We start from the raw sequence: 19,434 nt of genomic DNA, 5'->3' as shown, positions 1-19,434 counted from the left end.
TTAAGAATCAAAGTGTTGAAAAATTTTGTAATGAACATGGTATAAATCACAATTTTTCAGCACCTAGAACCCCACAACAAAATGGAGTTGTGGAAAGGAAAAATAGAACCCTCCAAGAAATGACAAGGACTATGCTTAATGAAAATGACCTACCCAAATTTTTTTGGGCCGAAGCTGTAAATACGGCTAGCTATATAATTAATAGGGTTTTTATTAGATCAAACCTAAACAAGACACCCTATGAATTGTGGAAAAGAAGAAGACCTAACATAAATTACTTTTTTGTCTTTGGATGTAAGTGTTTCATTCTAAATAACAAAACAACTTAGGAAAATTTGATGCTAAATCGGATGAAGGCATTTTCATAGGATACTCCACAAATAGTGAAGCCTATAGAGTCTACAACAAAAGAACACTCACCATAATTGAATCAGTTCACGTAGACTTTGATGAATCTAACCCTTTTTCAAGAGAAATCAAAATGAAGAAAAATATGATATGTTCAAAAAGGAGGATGAGATAGAAATCAAGGAAGAAAAGGAAATAAATGAAGAAAAATCAAAAGAGGAACTCATAGAAAATATGGAATTACCAAGAGAATGGAAGTATAAGAAAGATCACCTTCAATAACAAATTATAGGTGAACCATCTAAAGGTGTTACTACTAGATTTTCACTAAAGAACCTTTGCAATCATTATGCATTCCTATCCCAAAATGAACCTAAAGATGTTGAAGAAGCCCTTAAGGATGAATCTTGGATAGTTGCAATGCAAGAAGAATTAAACCAATTTAAAAGAAGCCAAGTATTGAAATTAGTACCTAAACCGGAAAATCATTCCATCATAGGAACTAAATGGGTATTTAGAAATAAAAAGGATGAAAATGATATAATCATTAGAAACAAAGCTAGACTTGTAGCAAAGGAGTACAATCAAGAAGAAGGAATATACTATGATGAAACCTTTGCCCCCGTAGCTAGAATGGAAGCTATTAAAATGTTGTTAGCCTATGCTTCCTACAAAGAATTTAAGTTATACCAAATGGATGTCAAAATTGCATTCTTGAATGGGTATATTAATGAAGAGGTATATGTTGAACAACCCCTTGGTTTTGAGGATATTGAAAATCCTAACCATGTATTTAGACTAACTAAGACTTTATATGGACTAAAACAGGCCCCTAGGGCTTGGTATGAAAGACTTAGTGGATTTCTAATTGAGAAGGGATTTTTAAGAGGAAAAATTAATAGTACCTTGTTCATTAAAAATAAGGAACATGACATACTTTTAGTTAAAATCTACGTAGATGATATAATATTTGGTGCTACAAATGAACATCTATGTAAAGAGTTTGCAAAATGTATGCAAGAAGAATTTGAAATGAGCATGATGGGAGAGTTAAACTATTTCCTTAGACTGCAAATTAAACAAGCAAAGAATGAGACTTTTGTAAGTCAATCCAAATACATAAAATATATGATACAAAAATTTGGTATGGAAAATAGTAAACCCATAGGCACACCTATGAGTACCACCATCAGTCTAGACAAAGATGAAAAGGGAAAATCCATAGACACAAAGCACTATAGAGGCATGATTGGAAGTTTACTATATATAACAGCCAGTGGACCTGATATAATGTTTAGTGTATGTATGTGTGCACGTTTTCAATCAGCACCTAAGGAATCACACCAACTAGTTGTTAAAAGAATCCTAAGATACTTAATAGGCACAATGGACTTAGGACTATGGTATCCTAAAGACACCAGTTTTGAAATGATCAGCTATTCAGATGCGGACTATGCCGGTTGAAAGATAGATAGAAAAAACACAAGTGACACATGCCACTTCTTAGGAAGATCTTTAGTTTCTTGGTTTTCTAAGAAACAAAATTTCGTGGCTTTGTCAACTGCTGAGGCCAAATATGTGGCAGCTAGTAGTTGTTGTGCACAAACTCTTTACATGAAACAACAATTAAGAGATTTCGATTTAAAATACACAACTGTACCAATTAAGTGTGATAATACGAGTGCAATTAACATATCTAAAAATCCTATTTCACACTCAAGAACAAAACACATTGACATAACACACCACTTCCTAAGAGATCATGTTCAAAAAGAAGACATCATTCTAGAATTCATCAATACAAATGACCAATGAGCTGATATCTTTACTAAACCACTCTCAGAAGATAGATTTATAACCATTAGACGAGAGCTTGGTCTACTACATAGTAGAGAAGCAAACTAGAAGGACAAGGCTTGATCTAAGTTTGTTTTGGGCATGTACTTTGATGTGTTGCATAATACAACACTTAGCTTGGATTGCTTTCCTTGCCTGCTTAAAAAAAATAGGCTCATGATATGTGATATGCAGCATGCTACATGTGGATGTTTGAAAATTTGGCATTCTAAAATTGGTATTTTGAAAATCTAAGTTATTAAGCATGAAACATGTTTTTTTTAAAAGATCTTGACCATGTATGCGTATGATCACATGAATAAATGAAAAATCAGTATCTATGAGAAGTGCATGATAAAACTTCAACATGAATATCTAAGATGTATATTAGTATCCATGAATATATCACTTGATTTTTAAACAATACAACATAATTATGAGCATTGGTAATATTGTCATGATCTTGGTATTTGAATGATGCATTATGCATGACAAATGTTTTTTTTAAGTTTTTTTTCACAAATATGAATGTTGAGCACCATATGCATGATTGAAAATTCCAAGATGTCACAACACATGAAATAAGAATGCCCAATATGAAATATGATATTGAATTTCGGCATGATTGAGGAGTGTGTGATCATATGTTCATTTAAATATTTACCTTATTTGATTCATGTCAAAAGGGGGAGTAGTATTTGGAGCAAAAATTTTGGCTTGATTGAGAGCATGATATTGAATGTTGAGCATGTTGAACATGATAGTATTTGAGCATGTTGAGCATGATAGCATGATAGTGAAAAATCATATTTGAGCATGTTAAGCATGATAAGAATGAAAAATTGAGCAATGAGCATGATTGGTCTTGAATCTACAAATTGTTAAAATAATGTTTATTGTAAGAGGGAGTAGAATAATGCTAGTTATAAGGGGGAGATTTTTTTTTAAGCTTGTTCATATTTTTGCTCCTCATTTGTCATCATAAAAAAAAGGGAGATTGTTGGCCTAACTGAGCTTTTCAATCTTATTTTGATGATAACAAAATGAAGGATGCTTTAACATGTTGTGTTAAGTGATTTGATTTAGGTAAAAGGGCACTCACGGTTGATAAGCTAAAGTTCAATGTCAATCTAGTGGAAACTCCTCAGAATATTAAGGTCAATGAAGAACAAATGAAGAGGTTAAAGGCCAAACAATTCTTAAAGTCAAAAGTGAATCTCGAGAGGCTGAAGGAGGCTGAAGAACTTAGTGTTTTAGGAAAATCATGATTAGAAGGATTGTTGTAAGTGCTTCAAAGCCACATACTATCTAGATACATGTGAAGCTCTTATAAATCAAAACAAATTAAGAAACACTTTTTTGAAAGACCTTAAAATATGTCTTTGATTAAAAGGTCTCAAAGGAAGAAAGTTTTCAAAGTAAAAAAGGAAAATACTGAGAGCCAGGTGAGTGCCCTATATAGGCAGGCAACTACCACAATTTAAAAGAAATAATTTAGGAGGCAGTAGGGTTCCAGGCGATTGCCTGAGCACTGACAGGCGCCTGGGTGGTCAAGTCAGACGACTGCCAACCTTCTGGGTTTTCAAAATTGTTATTTGGAAAAATTTTGAATTTCAAAAATAATTCAATAATTTAATTAAATGAGGAAATTGCTCTTTGAAAAAATTTTAAATCAAAATTAATTCAATAATTTAATTAAATGAGGGAATTGTTCTTTGGAAAAATTTTGAAGTTCAAAATTAATTCAATACATTAATGCCTAATTAAATGAGGAAATTGTTCCTTGGAAAAATTTTGAATTTCAAAATTAATTCAATAATTTAATGCTACCTAATTAAATGAGGAAATTGTTCTTTGGAAAAATTTTGAATTTCAAAATTAATTTAATAATTCAATGCTACCTAATTAAATGAAAAAATTGTTTTTTGAAAAATTTTGAATTTCAAAATTAATTCTATAATTTAATGCTACCTAATTAAATGAGGAAATTGTTCTTTGGAAAAATTTTGAATTTCAAAATTAATTTAATAATTCAATGCTACCTAATTAAATGAAAAAATTGTTTTTTGAAAAATTTTGAATTTCAAAATTAATTCTATAATTTAATGCTACCTAATTAAATGAGGAAATTGTTCTTTGGAAAAATCTATAAATACCTCTTTTGGGCAATGAAAAAGAAAAAAAAAATTGACAAGCAAGATAAGGCTAAGAGATCAAACAGTCAATATGCTGAAATTCTTCCTCTTCTGTAATTCTCCTTAAGTTCTTTTGCTCACATAATTTTGTTGGTGAAAAACTCTACGTTTTTTGGTGGATTGAAAAATTTAAAGCTTGATTTTGAGTTGCACTCAATTCTTTTTAAAGAACCATCGGTGACTTCTAAAACTTTAGAACTTCTCATATTCTATTTAGCTTTTGGTGTTTTGAAGTACGATTTAGAACTCAATTTGTACAACCTGCTTTGAACTTTGGGAGTATTTTTTGTAGGCAGATCTACTTCTATCTTCTTATACTTTGAACGATTCAAAGGTTTGTTGGATCGTTGGATCGTTGGACCAAGCACAGGTCGATGCTTGGAGAGGTTTTTCTCTTCTTGAAAAAGAGGGTAAATTGTGTAAGGTTTTTTATTCCACCCAGAAGGAACAAGATATAGTGAATTCCTTGGGTGGTTGATCTAAGGTAAGGACGTAGGCTGGGTATAAGCCAAACCTCGTAAAAGTCGCGGCGTCACTTTTTAATCTGTACTCTCTTTTAATTTTAGCAATCATATACCCTGTGTGGATGTTTAATACTTTTAATTATAAAGCAAACACATATTAGAAATTTAGTAAACCCAAAAATTAATTCATTCTTGAGCTTGCGGAAACCGAAAGGGAGTACGTTGGTTAATCGATTTTTTGTAGAAAACGAAAGGAAGTACGTTAATTGGTTAACATCCAAAAACTTATTAACTGAAGGTTTAATTATGTTCTGATATTGAAAAAGTGTTTGAATGTCGATGTAATATTCAAATTGAAAAGACAACAAGAGGAGTTGTATATTCATATACAGGGACTCTAAAGATTCAAATTGATTTTTGTTGGGTGGTTGTTATGTATGAATAGTAAGTTAATTGATGGTATTAGTTGATTGTGGATTAATTATAAAATAGGAATTTGTGTGAATTGCCTTATTAACAAAAATACAAGTAATCCTTAAGAGATTGTAAAAAGGGACAAGAGTTCTCAAAAAGAATCAAAGAAATTTTAAAATAACCCAATTCACGTCCCCTCTTGGGACTACACCTTAGGTTTCAAAGTCAAAGAACTTTCAAGTTTAGTTGAACGTCAAAATGAATCTCATGCATGTCTCATAAAGGACAAGGATTTGAAAAATGAGGAGTTAAAAAAGAAATTGAAAGATAAACCTGAGATTATTTGTAAATTTACTGAAGGACAAAATAATTTTAAAAAACTCTTAGGAGCTAAAAAAAATTCCCTAGAACAGGAAGGTCTTGATTTTAATGGGGAGGAGAATCTAAAATAGAAACATCTTTATATGGGATATTTTGTAAGAGAGTCAAAATCATCTGTTCCATCTAAAGACTATCATAAAAATATTACAAGTTTTAAATGTAAGAGGTTGGGTCATATAAAATTTGACTATCCTTTCAAAAATAAAGATGTCAAAATTAAGAAAGTCTGGAAGGTAAAAAGAGAATCTAGGACTAACCCCATGGACCCAAGAAAATCTGGGTACCAAAAGTAGTTATCTAATTATGTATTGCAGATATGCTTAAGATCATTGACTCACTCGAAAAATGAGCAGCTCGAAAACTTTCCCAAGTATAGGAGTTACGTCGTGTAATATGAAGCCCAAGGGCTAGATCGTCTCCTCAGGGAATGCATTTAATCTCAGATTTTACGTTTCTCCAATCGAAATTAAAAAGGTACTGAACTCGGTTCAGATTCGAATTTTCAAAATTTTGGAGATTTAAAAAAAAACTTAAATTAAAGTCCTAAAACTAACATGCTTCAATTTAAAGAGTAAGGATGGAAACTCTAATCTACCTAAGGAAACATCAAACCACGTGCTAATTAAAAATGGTAACATTGATCATGGAATTAAAGCACGTAATGGAAAATCAATCACACACACGCACACAATAAAAATCAAATCTTTTACATGAACCAAAATCACAAATTAAACGCAGACAAAATGCTAAATTTTTAACATGAGCCAAGAGCTCGAACCCAAAGATCAAAACACAACAAAAACCTAAATTTAACGAACACAATAAAACTTTTCCTTTTTCTCTTTTTTTTTTTTGTATTTTAATTTTTTCAAGAACCCGAACTAAACCTTAATCAATAATAATAATAATAATAATAATAATAATAATAATAATAATAATAATAAATTTAAAAAAATAACTCAAACAAATAAAAAAAATAAGTATAAATCTAATGCTAATATCAATTGAGAAGAGAAAGAAAGTAAATAGAATTTAATACTAATCATCCAAAGATTCAAAACTTCAAAACATGAATAGAAATTTTACTAAAATTTAACAATAACTAATTAAAAACAAGAGTAAATAAAGAGAAAAGGAAAGAAGAGAGAGAGAGAGAGAGAGAGAGAGAGAGAGAGAGAGAGAGAATAAAAAAAATCCTTGGATGGCAAAGTGTGGTTGCTAGTGCTAGAGGTTCTCAATGGTGCTGGGTTCAGAGGGAAACTAGTGGAAGCTGCTCTGCTGGTGTAGCTCATGGAAGATGGAGAGTGACTCACCGAAGTTGATGCTGCAGAGGGTTGAAGCTGGTGGTGGTCATGGCTGGAGAAGGCAAGAGTTGCTGCAGGGAGGCTCGCCAGAGCTTGCAGCAGGCTGAGTGGTCCGTGGGATGTTGTTGCAAGCTGGAGGCTGCGATGGAGTGCTGCGGCGTGGAGTTTGGGGTTGGTGCAATGATTGAGAGGTAGAGGGGCTGAGCAAGATGGAAAAACGAAGAGAAAAATAGGAAGAGAAACAGGGGAAGAGAAGGAGAGATTGAGGGAAGAAGAGAGGGAGAGAAGAAACAGAGAGGAGACAAGGAAGAGGCAGGAAAAGAAGAAAGGGAGCATAACAAGAAGAAGAAGATGAAGAAGAGGGAGAGAAGGCTGGGGCAGCGCCCAATAGGGGAAAAGGTGGAGAATAGGAAATTTAAATAAAGGAGAGGGGAGGCTTGCCCTAGACCCTGATGGAGATAACCCGACCTAATTGGGTTTGACCCAGCAACTTGACCCAACCCGAATTGTTATATTTTTTTTTCATTTTTTTCATTCTCTGTTCATCGCAAATATGACTCTTTTGGAGCCCGTTTCTCTCAAAACTCAAAACACAAAAGTTGTATATAATCCTTTCCTCTTTCTCTAAAAATTTGAATAGTCTTGATCGGAGCTTGGACGGAAAAGTTATGCATGAAATACGAACAGGTGTCGGTTTTGGTTTCCGAGATTTTTCCTGCAACAAAAAATTACCAAAACTTCATAAATAGTGCAATAAAGTTCAAGAATGATGATTTTGGCACTTTATTAAAATATTGGATAATTTTTGGATATTTAATTAAAAATATAAACCGTAAATCTCGGATTAAGATGCCCAATTACGCAGTTTTGACGCGTAATCAATCATCCTCCTCAAAAGACAGATGGTATATGGATAGTGGATGTTCACGTCACTTGACCGGGGATAAAGCGAAGTTCACACCCATCACACCCAAGGATGAAAGATTTGTCACTTTTGGGGGTAATGCTAAGGGAAGGATCACAGGTGTAGGTAAAGTTGGTAATGATTCATCACTAATTATAGATGATGTTTTACTGGTTAATGGTTTAAAGCACAACTTATTGAGTATAAGTCAACTATGTGATAAAGGTTACAGAGTGTCTTTTGAACATGACAAGTGCATTGTTGAACACAAGACTGATAATAAGATACTATTCACTGATGAGCATCATGAAAACGTTTATAACACAAGTTTTGATAACTTAATTTCACAGAGTGTGACATGCTTCTCTACTATGAATGAAATTAGTTGGATTTGCCATAGGAGACTAGGACACGCAAACATGGACTTAATATCTAAAATAGTTAAAGGATACTTAGTTAAGGGATTGCCTAAGACAAAATTCATCAAAGATAAAATCTGTGAGGCATGTCAACTAGGAAAACAAGCAAGAACAAGTTTTAAGAAGAAGAAAGAAATCTCAACTACTAGGCCACTTCAAATGCTACACTTAGATTTATTTGGTCCAAACCCAATTCAGAGTTTAGGAGGAAAATCATATGCATTTGTCATAGTTGATCATTTTTCAAGATATACATGGGTACTATTCTTAGGTCACAAAGATGAAGCGTGTGAACAATTCATAAACCTATGCAAGAAAATCCAAAATTGAAAAGGGATATACTATCACTAAAATCCAAAGTGATAGGGGTATAGAATTTAAAAATCAAAGTATCGAAGATTACTGCAATTCATTAGGAATAACTCATAATTTTTTGGCTCCTAAAACACCACAGCAGAATGGTATAGTTGAAAGGAAGAATAGGTCTATACAAGAAATGGCCAGAACTAGGCTTAACGAACATAAACTACCTAAATACTTCTCGGCTGAGGCAGTAAATACCGCCTGCTATGGTCTAAACAGAGTTTTGATTAGACCATCTCTTAATAAGACTCCATACGAATTATGGAATGGCCACAGACCAAACATATCATATTTTCATGTCTTTGGCTATAAATGTTTTGTTCTTAGAGACAATGAACATCTAGGAAAGTTTGATGTGAAATCAGATGAAGGTATCTTCCTAGGATATGCCTTAGATAGTAAAGCCTACAGAGTATACAAAAAACAAACATTAACCGTTATAGAATCCATACATGTAGTGTTCGATGAGACAAATCCCTTCCCTAAAAGGACTGATGAAGATGAAATTGAAATAAACAAAGAATTTGAAAAACTATTTATTGAGAATGATTCAAGAAAGAAAAATGAAATTAAGGAACCATCTGCTGAAACTAATCAAATTGAAAATGAGGTTAATGAACCACTTAGAGAATGGAAGTACATAAAGAATCTTCCCATTGATCAAATAATAGGTGAACTATTACGTGGAGTAGCCATTCGATCCTCACTTAGGAATATGATTAGTCATTTTGCCTTCCTATCTCAAGAACGACCTAGGAATGTGAGTGAAGCAATTGAGGATGAATCATGGGTGTTGTCCATGCAAGAAGAGTTAAACAAGTTTGAGAGAAACAAAGTATGGACATTAGTTCCTAGACCTAAGGATAAGACAATCATTGGAATAAAATGGATATATAAGAACAAGAAAGATGAACATGGGATAGTTGTTAGAAATAAGGCTAGACTAGTAGCTCAAGGATATAACTAGGAAGAAGGAATAGATTTTGAAGAAACCTTTGCACCTATAGTTAGAATGGAAGCCATTCGAATGCTTTTAGCCTATGCTACTTCTAAGGATTTTGAGCTATATCAAATGGATGTCAAGAGCGCATTTTTAAATGACTACATAAGCGAAGAGGTATATATAAAACAACCCCCAGGCTTTGAAAACCATAAGAATCTAGATCACGTTTATAGATTAACAAAAGTCATGTACGGTTTAAAGCAAGATCCTAGAGCTTGGTATGAAAGGCTAAACAGTTTTCTATTAGAAAATGGAATTATCAGAGGAAGGATAGATACAACTCTGTTCATAAAGTCTAAGAACAATGTCTTGCTCTCCTAGTTCAAGTATACGTAGATGACATCATATTTATGTTAAACTCTATCGTGGAATTATTGGTAACTTAGTTAATCTAACTGCCAGCAGACCTGACATAATGTTTAGCGTATGTTTGTGCGCAAGATTTCAAGCGGCACCAAAAGAGTCACATTTGTTAGCTCTCAAACGAATACTTAGATACCTGATAAAAATCGTGGAAATTGGGTTATGGTATCCTAAGTATACATCTTTTAAGATTGTCAGCTATTCGGATGCTGATTTTGCAAGTAGCATGGATAAGAAGAGCATGAGTGGTACTTGTCATTTCTTAGGACATTCGATAGTATCTTGGTTTTCCAAGAAGCAAAATTCAGTAGCTCTTTCCACAGCTATGACTGCATATGTAGCAGTAGGAAGTTGTTGTGTTCAAACTCTATACATGAAGCAACAACTGACGGATTTTGGATTAATCTATGACACAATTCCTATAAGATGCGATAATACAAGTGCAATAAACATCTCAAAGAACCCCATATTACATTCACAAACTAAACATATAGAAATATGACATCATTTTCTTCGTGATCATGTGCAAAAAGGAGATGTGACACTTGAGTTTGTATGCACGGATGAACAATGGGCAGACATATTCACGAAACACTTGTGGAGGATAGGTTTATCCAAATTAGGCGTGAATTAGGTCTGATGCATAGTCGAGAGGTTGTTTAGAATTATATTAGTTGACATAATTCAAGGGGAGCAACATCACTTAATATTCTCAATTGGCAAGAATTTCATTTTCAGCTCACTTGTTCTCATTCGGTAACACATTAGTCAACGTTTGGTATCATGATAAGAGAATATGAACTTCCACATGTTAATCTTCACATAAACTTTGAAATTTGCCACACTGTGTATGTTCACAATGCAATTTATATTCAATAACATAGCTTTATGCATTAGCAAGGAGAAGTAAATTTTTCAAATTTGATGGTTGAACAAGTTTAAACCTTTAAGATTTCAAAGGGGAGACGAACATAAGGTTATGTCCACTCATGTATTATTATTAAACACCTTTTTGTTTATGTCAAAAGGGAGGAGAAAAATCAGGAGCAAAAAGCAAAAATTGTGGAAAAATCAAGAGCAAAAATTGTGGGCAAAACTAATTATGTAAAGGGGGAGAAAAATCAGGCTATAGGAGAACAATCAAGGTAAACAACTTATGTATGAACATGAACATATTTCATTTGGCATGAGCATATTTCACTTACAAAATGTTTGATGCATTATTTGAAGGGGGGGGGGGCTTGTTAGGCGTAACTTATTGTATATTTTTTGCTCGTGTATTTGTCATCATCAAAAAGGGGGAGATTGTTGACTCTATGAGTCCAATCGAATTTTGATAATGACAAATCACCTAGTATTTGATCTGTGCATTGAGATTGTGAACAGAAACAATATTTAGCTTACACAGAAAGATAACAAGTCATGGAAGCCACGAAAATTAAAGCATACACATCTTGGCAAAATCCATGGAACTAAAAGAGTTGAAGAACGAAGATGCAAGCGACAAGTTCAAGAACGTCATGGGAATGGGTATTTAGAACTCATGTATTCACACGTTTCATATGATTTAATTTAAAGCTCAACATATACCCTAAAATGACATTAGCACTCATGCATTTCATGAACATCATTAGGGGACATTCATGAACTTAGAGATATTTTTAAAACCTAAGAAAATATTTTTTATAAAAGAGCCAAGAAAGAGAGAAAAGCGAATTTTAAACTAGAAAGAAAAAAAAATCCAGGAAATGGTCAATTCAGAAGAACGAACTTCAAGTTCAGTCGTCTGAAGATTGCACTTTAGATGACTGAAGTTAAGTTCGGCCGTATGAAGAATTTATTCAAAAGACCGAAGATTAAGTTCAGTAGTCTGAAGAATTTATGGTGAAACACAGAACCTGACAGAAGCAGCTCAGAAGACTGAACTCAGACATTAGTCGTCTGAACTTGACACTTCAAAAGACTGAACCCCAACTTCAGTCATCTGACCCTGTGTCCAGGTTAATTTTTTTGAAGTACTATGGAACTTCAGTCGTCTGAACCTGTAGGGAAGCTTAAAATATTAATTTTTAATGAAAGAATGTGTGAGCTAATTTTTGATCCAATGACTAAGATTCATTCTAAGGGGAAGATAACTATACAATGAACATCTAAACCCTATTGCCCCAAGGAGTAGAGAAGAGAACAAACCTTTGGCATACAATTGAAGACATTGCATGTTTAGCACAACTTTGAATACATTGCTAAAACCTTTGCCTGGGATTTCAAATTTCTTACGTCGAATCTGAGCTAAGGCTATCTCATTTTTTAAAAGGCAATCTAGCTATCATTGTGGAATCATTTTGGTATTGAGGTTTGGCAAATCGATCTGCACGTTAATATTTCTTCTCATAGAGTTCTTCATATAAATTGATTTGCTTGATTGATATATATTTTTCAAAGAACTTCTCATCTCAAAATCTATTGTTGAAATAAGCTGAGTGATTGATCTTGAGTATACTTTCATATAGATTATTTAGATAATATCACTACTTGATAAAGGGTTTCGTCATTGGTTAAATAGTTTTAATTCAAGTGTGTATTCAGTTAAAGGATCTATATTTAGGTATATTAAAAAAAACTTGATTAAATATCCTTGGTGTTCATAAATTTTTATTTTATTAAGGGATATTTTTTTTTGGAAAACTTTATATTCAGTTTTTGATCTTTGGAAATCATATTTTATATATATAGATTTGGATAATACAAAGATCGTGTTGTGATTGAATATTTGAAAGAAAGCTTTTTGATTTTGATTGATATAATATTCAACATAAAGCTTTTGATAAGTTCACATTAGATATTCATGCATTTTCGCAAAGTGAACTAGAACCCTAATTTTCTCCAAAGCTTTTAATTATATCATTACTTGGGAGTTTTGATAAAAAGGGAAATTGTGTGTTGAAGCATATTCATTCATTAAAGATTGTATCATTACATACATATTGAGCTTCAAGTTTGATCATATGATTATGTGTTAGGAATTTCAATTGTACTTGTCATGCCCCGAACACGGAAATGGGCCCGGGTGTGAAAATGTAATCTAACTTGCCCCTATATCCGATAAAACATCCAAAAATATAGTACAAAAGATGAGGGTCCGACCCCGTGGGGTTCCCAGGCATCCTAAACACATCCAAACACAATAGAATATATACAGTAAATAAGGTCATTCTATATATATACAGTACCATACAAGAGTCTATACAAGAGCAGAACATGGGCTCTATAAAAAACGTACAAATGGGTGCCCAAAGGCATCCTAAAATGGTAACCCACCAAAATAAAGTCCTAGCACTTACCCAAGTGCTAACTGCAATACATCGGCCACTACGCTCCCTACACCAGGACGCTAGTTTTGGTTACTCGAATGACCTGTAAAAATGTACGTACAGCAGGGGTGAGACACCTCTCAATAAGGAAGAACACTAGTTATATCGGTGTGTGGCATTTGAGTGTTATTATGATGCAACATACACGCAGTTAAATGCAGTCCAATACTAATTTTCCACAGTGCATACACGCACACATACACATGATCAGCAATCCCGGTGTCCTCACACCCTTCGGCCCAAAGCCGGCCCGCGACATACGGCGTTGACCCATAGCCAACCCGCGAACATGGAGCCACCAACACATGACTATTCCCCGAATCCCATGACATCGTATCAGCGCTAACTGGTGGATCCACACCCTTCGGCCTGATCTATCGGAAAAGGCTCACGCCCTCGGATATAGAGCCGGACACTCTCAGTACCTAGAACAATTCAGAACCTCGTTCCTACTAGCATTTCAACAGTCACACACGCATGCATACTCATATAACCAAACAAATCACACCTATTTGGTAATCTAAATTATGGTTTTCCAAAAAAATACAATTTAAACAAGTCAAAGCATGGTCATCCCAATAACACAGTATAAATCAACATATACGCTCGGTTTTCAACAAAACCAGGGATGTAGCCCGTCGCCCCCTTTTTTCCAAAATTGTAATCATGAAAAACCCATAGTTTCCCCCGTTAGATCCCCCCAAATGAGTACCAAAACACACACAGGACCGTGAACCACAATTCCACCAAGTCCGATTTCAAAAATAATCGATATAAACACAGTTCCCCTTACCTTTTCCTCGAATAACAAATCCCGAACTCCAAGGCCCCTAAACAGCGAACCTAGTTCCAAAACCTACAAATCAGAGTATAGAATATACTCATAAGATAGCTTCCTACAAAACTACTGGATCAAAAATGAAAATCGAGCTTTACCTCGATTTTTTGCTAAAACCCAAAAATCTCCAAAACGAGATTCCAATCCATAGAACTTGTAGAGAATCCTTCCACGATCCTTATGGTAGCTTCAGATTCAAGATCCTCGCGACGATTGACAAAGAAATCTTGAGAGATAGAGAGTAGGAAGAGGTCTAGAGAGAGAGAGAGATTTGAGTTTTCTTAGTTGAGAAGTAAAGAGAATTCTATTTATAGCCCCTTTGACCTAGGCAAACTCATCGACGAGATGGTGTACTCGTCGACGAGGCTCTATAGTCCTCTTATCAACGATACGGTGGATTCGTTGACGAATCCTGATATCACCGATTCCTAAAACTCGTCGGCTTCTCCTCATTGACAAGCCTCAGAACTTCGTCGACAAAAGATGCATGGCCTTCGTCGACGAAGCCTGTTCAAATACAAATTTTACCCCTCTCTTTTTTATTTAAACCCACTTATCACGGTTCGAGCTCTTACAATCTCCCCTCTTTACAAAAATTTTGTCCTCGAAATTTGCCATCTCTCATTCACAACATATACACGGAATACATATACACAAAAGCTGTCAACAAGAAACTGGCGACTACTATAGTGCAACCCCATCATACCCATACACATATATACCCTCACTTATGGCGAAGGAATACCGTGGTTACATGTACAACTGTCTCAGGAGTTCCCAATACACACACTCCCGACGACTAACCACCTATCCCAACCCAAAGTAGGATAACATACATGTGGTTAGAACAACTGTGGATACTTCCGGTGTATTTCTGTTTCCAGTTCCCAAGAAGCTTCCTCAACCTCGTGGTTTCACCACAATACCTTCACTAATGGTATATCTTTAGTATGAAGCTTCTGAACTTTACGGCCCAGAACCTGAACAGGTATCTCCTCATACGCTAAAGTATCCCCAATTTCCAACTCATCGTAGCTGATAATATGTGAAGGATCCAAGACGTACCTCTTCAACATGGATATGTGAAACACATCGTGGACCTCGAAAGTGTTGGAGGTAATGCAATCCTGTAGGCTACCGGACCCACTCGCTCAAGAACCTTGAATGGTTCGATATACCTCGGGCTTAATTTGCCCTTCCTCCCAAATCTCATCACCCCTTTAATCGGAGCGATATGCAGAAATACCTTACCCCCCACCTCAAACTCTAAATCACGGCGGCGAACATCTACATAACTCTTCTACCTACTCTGAGCTAATCTAATCCTCTCCCGAATCAAACCCACCTTCTTAGACACCTTCTGCACAAGTTTAGGTCGTAACAGCTGACGTTCACCAACCTCATCCCAACACAAAGGCGATTGACACCTTCGACCATACAAATCCTCGAATGGTGTCATCCCAATACTAGACTGGAAGCTGTTATTATAAGGGAGCTTTACAAGTGGCATAAACTGTATCCGACTACCACCGAAGTCTAACACACAAGCTCACAACATATCTTCCAATATTAGTATCGTCCTCTCCGACTGTCTATCAGTATGGGGGTAGAACGTTGTACTGAAAGTAAGCTTCATCCCCAATGCCTCCTGCAAGCTCATCCAGAGTCGAGAAGTAAATCTTGGGTCTCGATCTGACATTATGGACACCAGTACCCCGTGCATTCTCACAATCTCAGGCATATATAACTCCGCCAGCCTACTTAAAGGATACCTAACCTTCATCGGTATGAAATGAGCAGATTTTGTCAATCTATCCACGATCACCCAGATAGCATTCTGCCTGTGAAGCTCTGGTGGAAAACTGTTCACAAAATCCATGAAAATATGCTCCCATTTCCACACCGAAATAGGCAAAGGCTGCAACAGCCCTGCCGGCCTCTGATGTTCAACTTTAACCTGCTAACACGTCAAACACTGCTCCACAAACTAAGTAATCTACCTCTTCATACCAGACCACCAAAAGGTCTTGGTAAGTCCCGATACATCTTTGTACTACCAGGATGTACCGTAAACAAAAACGATGCGCTTCCTCTAGAATCGTCCTTCTGATCTCATCATCGTTTGGAACACATGGTCTGGTCCCAAACCTCAACACACCTCCCTCAAAGATGTTAAACTCCGTAGTTAGTTCTTGCTGTACCTTTTCCCTAACCTCCGCTAACTCTGCATCACTAGTCTACGCGACTTTTATACACTCAAACAAGGTTGGTTGAATCACCAAACTAGCAATGAAATCCTGATGATCACTAGACACAAACTCTACACCCAAGCTCTTCAAATCCCGTATGATGTGACATTGAGTTACAATCGCAGATACAGCCGTAGGTCTTGACTTCTGACTCAACGCATTAGCTACCACATTAGCCTTCCCTAGGTGATAACTGATTGTGCAATCGTAGTCCTTAATCAACTCAAGCCACCACCTCTGCCTCATGTTTAACTCATTTTGCGTGAAGAAATACCTAACTCTCTTATGATAAGTGAAAATCTCACATTGCACACCATAAAAATAGTGTCGCCAGATCTTCAGTGCATGCACAATAGCAGCCAATTCCAAATCGTGCGTAGGGTAGTTCTTCTCATATTCCTTCAATTGCTGAGAAGCATAAGCTACTACCTTACCCTGCTGTATAATCACACATCCCAGACCTTTCAGAGACACGTCGCTATAAATCACAAACCCACCATCCCATGAAGGAATGGTCAACACTAGAGCAGTAACCAGTTGGTGCTTTAATTCCTGAAAACACTACTTGCAATCACTAGTCTTGTCAAATTGTACTCCTTTCCTGGTCAATCGAGTCAGAGGCCCAGATAGTTTAGAGAACCCCTCCACGAACCGACGATAATAACCTTCTAGTCCCAAAAAACTCCAAACTTCCTGCACATTCTTCGGGCTCACCCAGCCAACCACAACTTCAATCTTGCTAGGATCAACTAATATACCATCCCCAATAACCACATGGGCTAAGAACACAGTCTGACTCAACCAGAATCCACACTTCTTCAGTTTAGCATACAACTTCTTCTCTCGCTAAATTTGTAACACTAACCTCAAATGTTCCATATGCTCTTCCATACTCCTCGAGTATACCAAAATGTCATCAATGAATACCACCACGAACCAATCTAGGTACTCATGGAAAACCCTGTTCATCAGATCCATGAACACCGCGGGAGCATTCGTCAACCCAAATGCCATGACCAAGAACTCATAGTGGCCCTGGTTCGGAAAGCAGTCTTCGCTACATTCTCTGCTCTAACCCTCACCTGATGATATCCTGACCGAAAATCGATCTTTAAAAAGACCTGCGTCCCCTGCAATTGGTCAAAGAGATCATCTATACAAGGTAACAAATAGTGATTCTTCACAATTACGTTGTTAATCTCATGGTAATCAATGCACATTCGCATCAACCCGTCCTTCTTATTCACAAACAATAATGAAGCTCCCGAGGGAGGAACACTAGGTCGAATGAATTCCCTGTTCAGTAATTCCTGTAATTGCTCCTTCAACTCTCAAAGTTCTGCTGGAGCCATCTGGTACGGAGCTTTAGAGATCGGTTCCTTACCAAGCAGCAACTCTATCGCAAACTCCACCTTACGATCCGGAGGTAAACCGGGTAAATCATCTGGAAACACATCCGCAAACTCACTAACTACCCGAATATCCTCAAGCCTCAACTCATCCCGTGACGGTTCCTTCATACAAGCTAGGTAACCTTGACATCCATCCAAAAGTAGCGTCCTCACCTGCAATGCTGATAGAATCTGTGGCGTCAAACGCACACATGATCCCTCGAATTCATATTCCTGCTCCCTTGGAGGTCTAAACACTACTACCTTCCTACGACAGTCGATCACCGCGTAACTGGAGAACAACTAATCCATCCCTAGAATGATATCGAACCCCAACATGTTGTATACCACAAGATTCACCGGTAGCAGCTTCCCCTGAATTTCCACTGGCCAGTCTACCAATATCTTCCTACAGAAAGATACACTCCCAGATGGCGTAGTAACAGATAACACCTCATTCATGCCTTGGGTCTCAACCCCACATCGTCCCACAAAATTCACAGATACAAAGGAATGGGTTGCACCCTAATCAAACAAAACAGAAATTTTATTTGAAAGTAACAATAAGGTACTTGTTGCCACGTTCCCTGCATGCTCAGCGTCCACTGGAGTAAGAGGGTATACTCTAATCGGAGTTGTATTCTTTTGAACAATTCTCTGAGGTATCTGATTCCTCCCTTGGTTCACACTAGATGCAAGCACGTCTCGCCTTGGTGCACGATAATCACGAAACATGTGACTTGACTGGACACAGTGGTAGCAATTACCTCCAAATGACCGTCACTCACCCTCGTGCCATTTGTGGCATCTAGTACAGCAACTATGAGTCTAGCTCATTTAAGAATCCTAGTGTTCGGTATTCTGACGGTAACCCGAGCCCTTGTTCCTCTTCTTCCACAATCCCTGACAAGATCTTGTTTGAGAAGCAGAAGGTACTATCCTCTTCCTCAATTCCTGATCCACCTCATCCTCTCTGATACCGGTCTCAATCACCATGGCTTTATCCACCAACACTGAGAACTCACGGATCTGAAGCATACCCATCAGTTTGCTGATATCCTTCCTCAGGCCCTTCTCAAACCTCTAAGTCTTCTTATATTCGCTCGAGATCAAACACGGCACAAATCGAGACAGCTCTATGTACCGAACCACATATCCCTACACCGTCATACTCCCTTGAGTCAGAGCAGGAAAACTCATCTGCCTTCGCATCATGTACAGAAGACGGGAAGTATCTGTCGAAGAACGCCTCCTTAAAATGACTCCATGTCATCTCCTCTGAACCGGGTCTCTGCATCTCCAGCAGACTCATCGCAGTCCACCATCAACTCACCTCCCCAGACAGCTGGAAGTTGGCATAGAGGATTCGTTACCTATCCGTGCAGTGCAGAACTTCCAAAATCCTCTTAGTTTTCTCCACCCAATCCTCTATTATCGTTAGGTCAGGTCCTCTAAAGCACATCGGAGGATGCATGCATGTGAACCTCTCAATGGTACATCCCACAGCAGTAGGAGAGCGCTCACGTCTCCCCACACTCCGTCCGATCTCCCGTAACACCTACCTTGTCAAACCTCAAGGCACAAAAGGAGA

This window comes from Malania oleifera, chromosome 13 (assembly GCF_029873635.1).
Source record: "Malania oleifera isolate guangnan ecotype guangnan chromosome 13, ASM2987363v1, whole genome shotgun sequence".
Lineage (NCBI taxonomy): Eukaryota > Viridiplantae > Streptophyta > Magnoliopsida > Santalales > Ximeniaceae > Malania > Malania oleifera.
Note: the sequence above shows the minus strand (reverse complement) of the source record.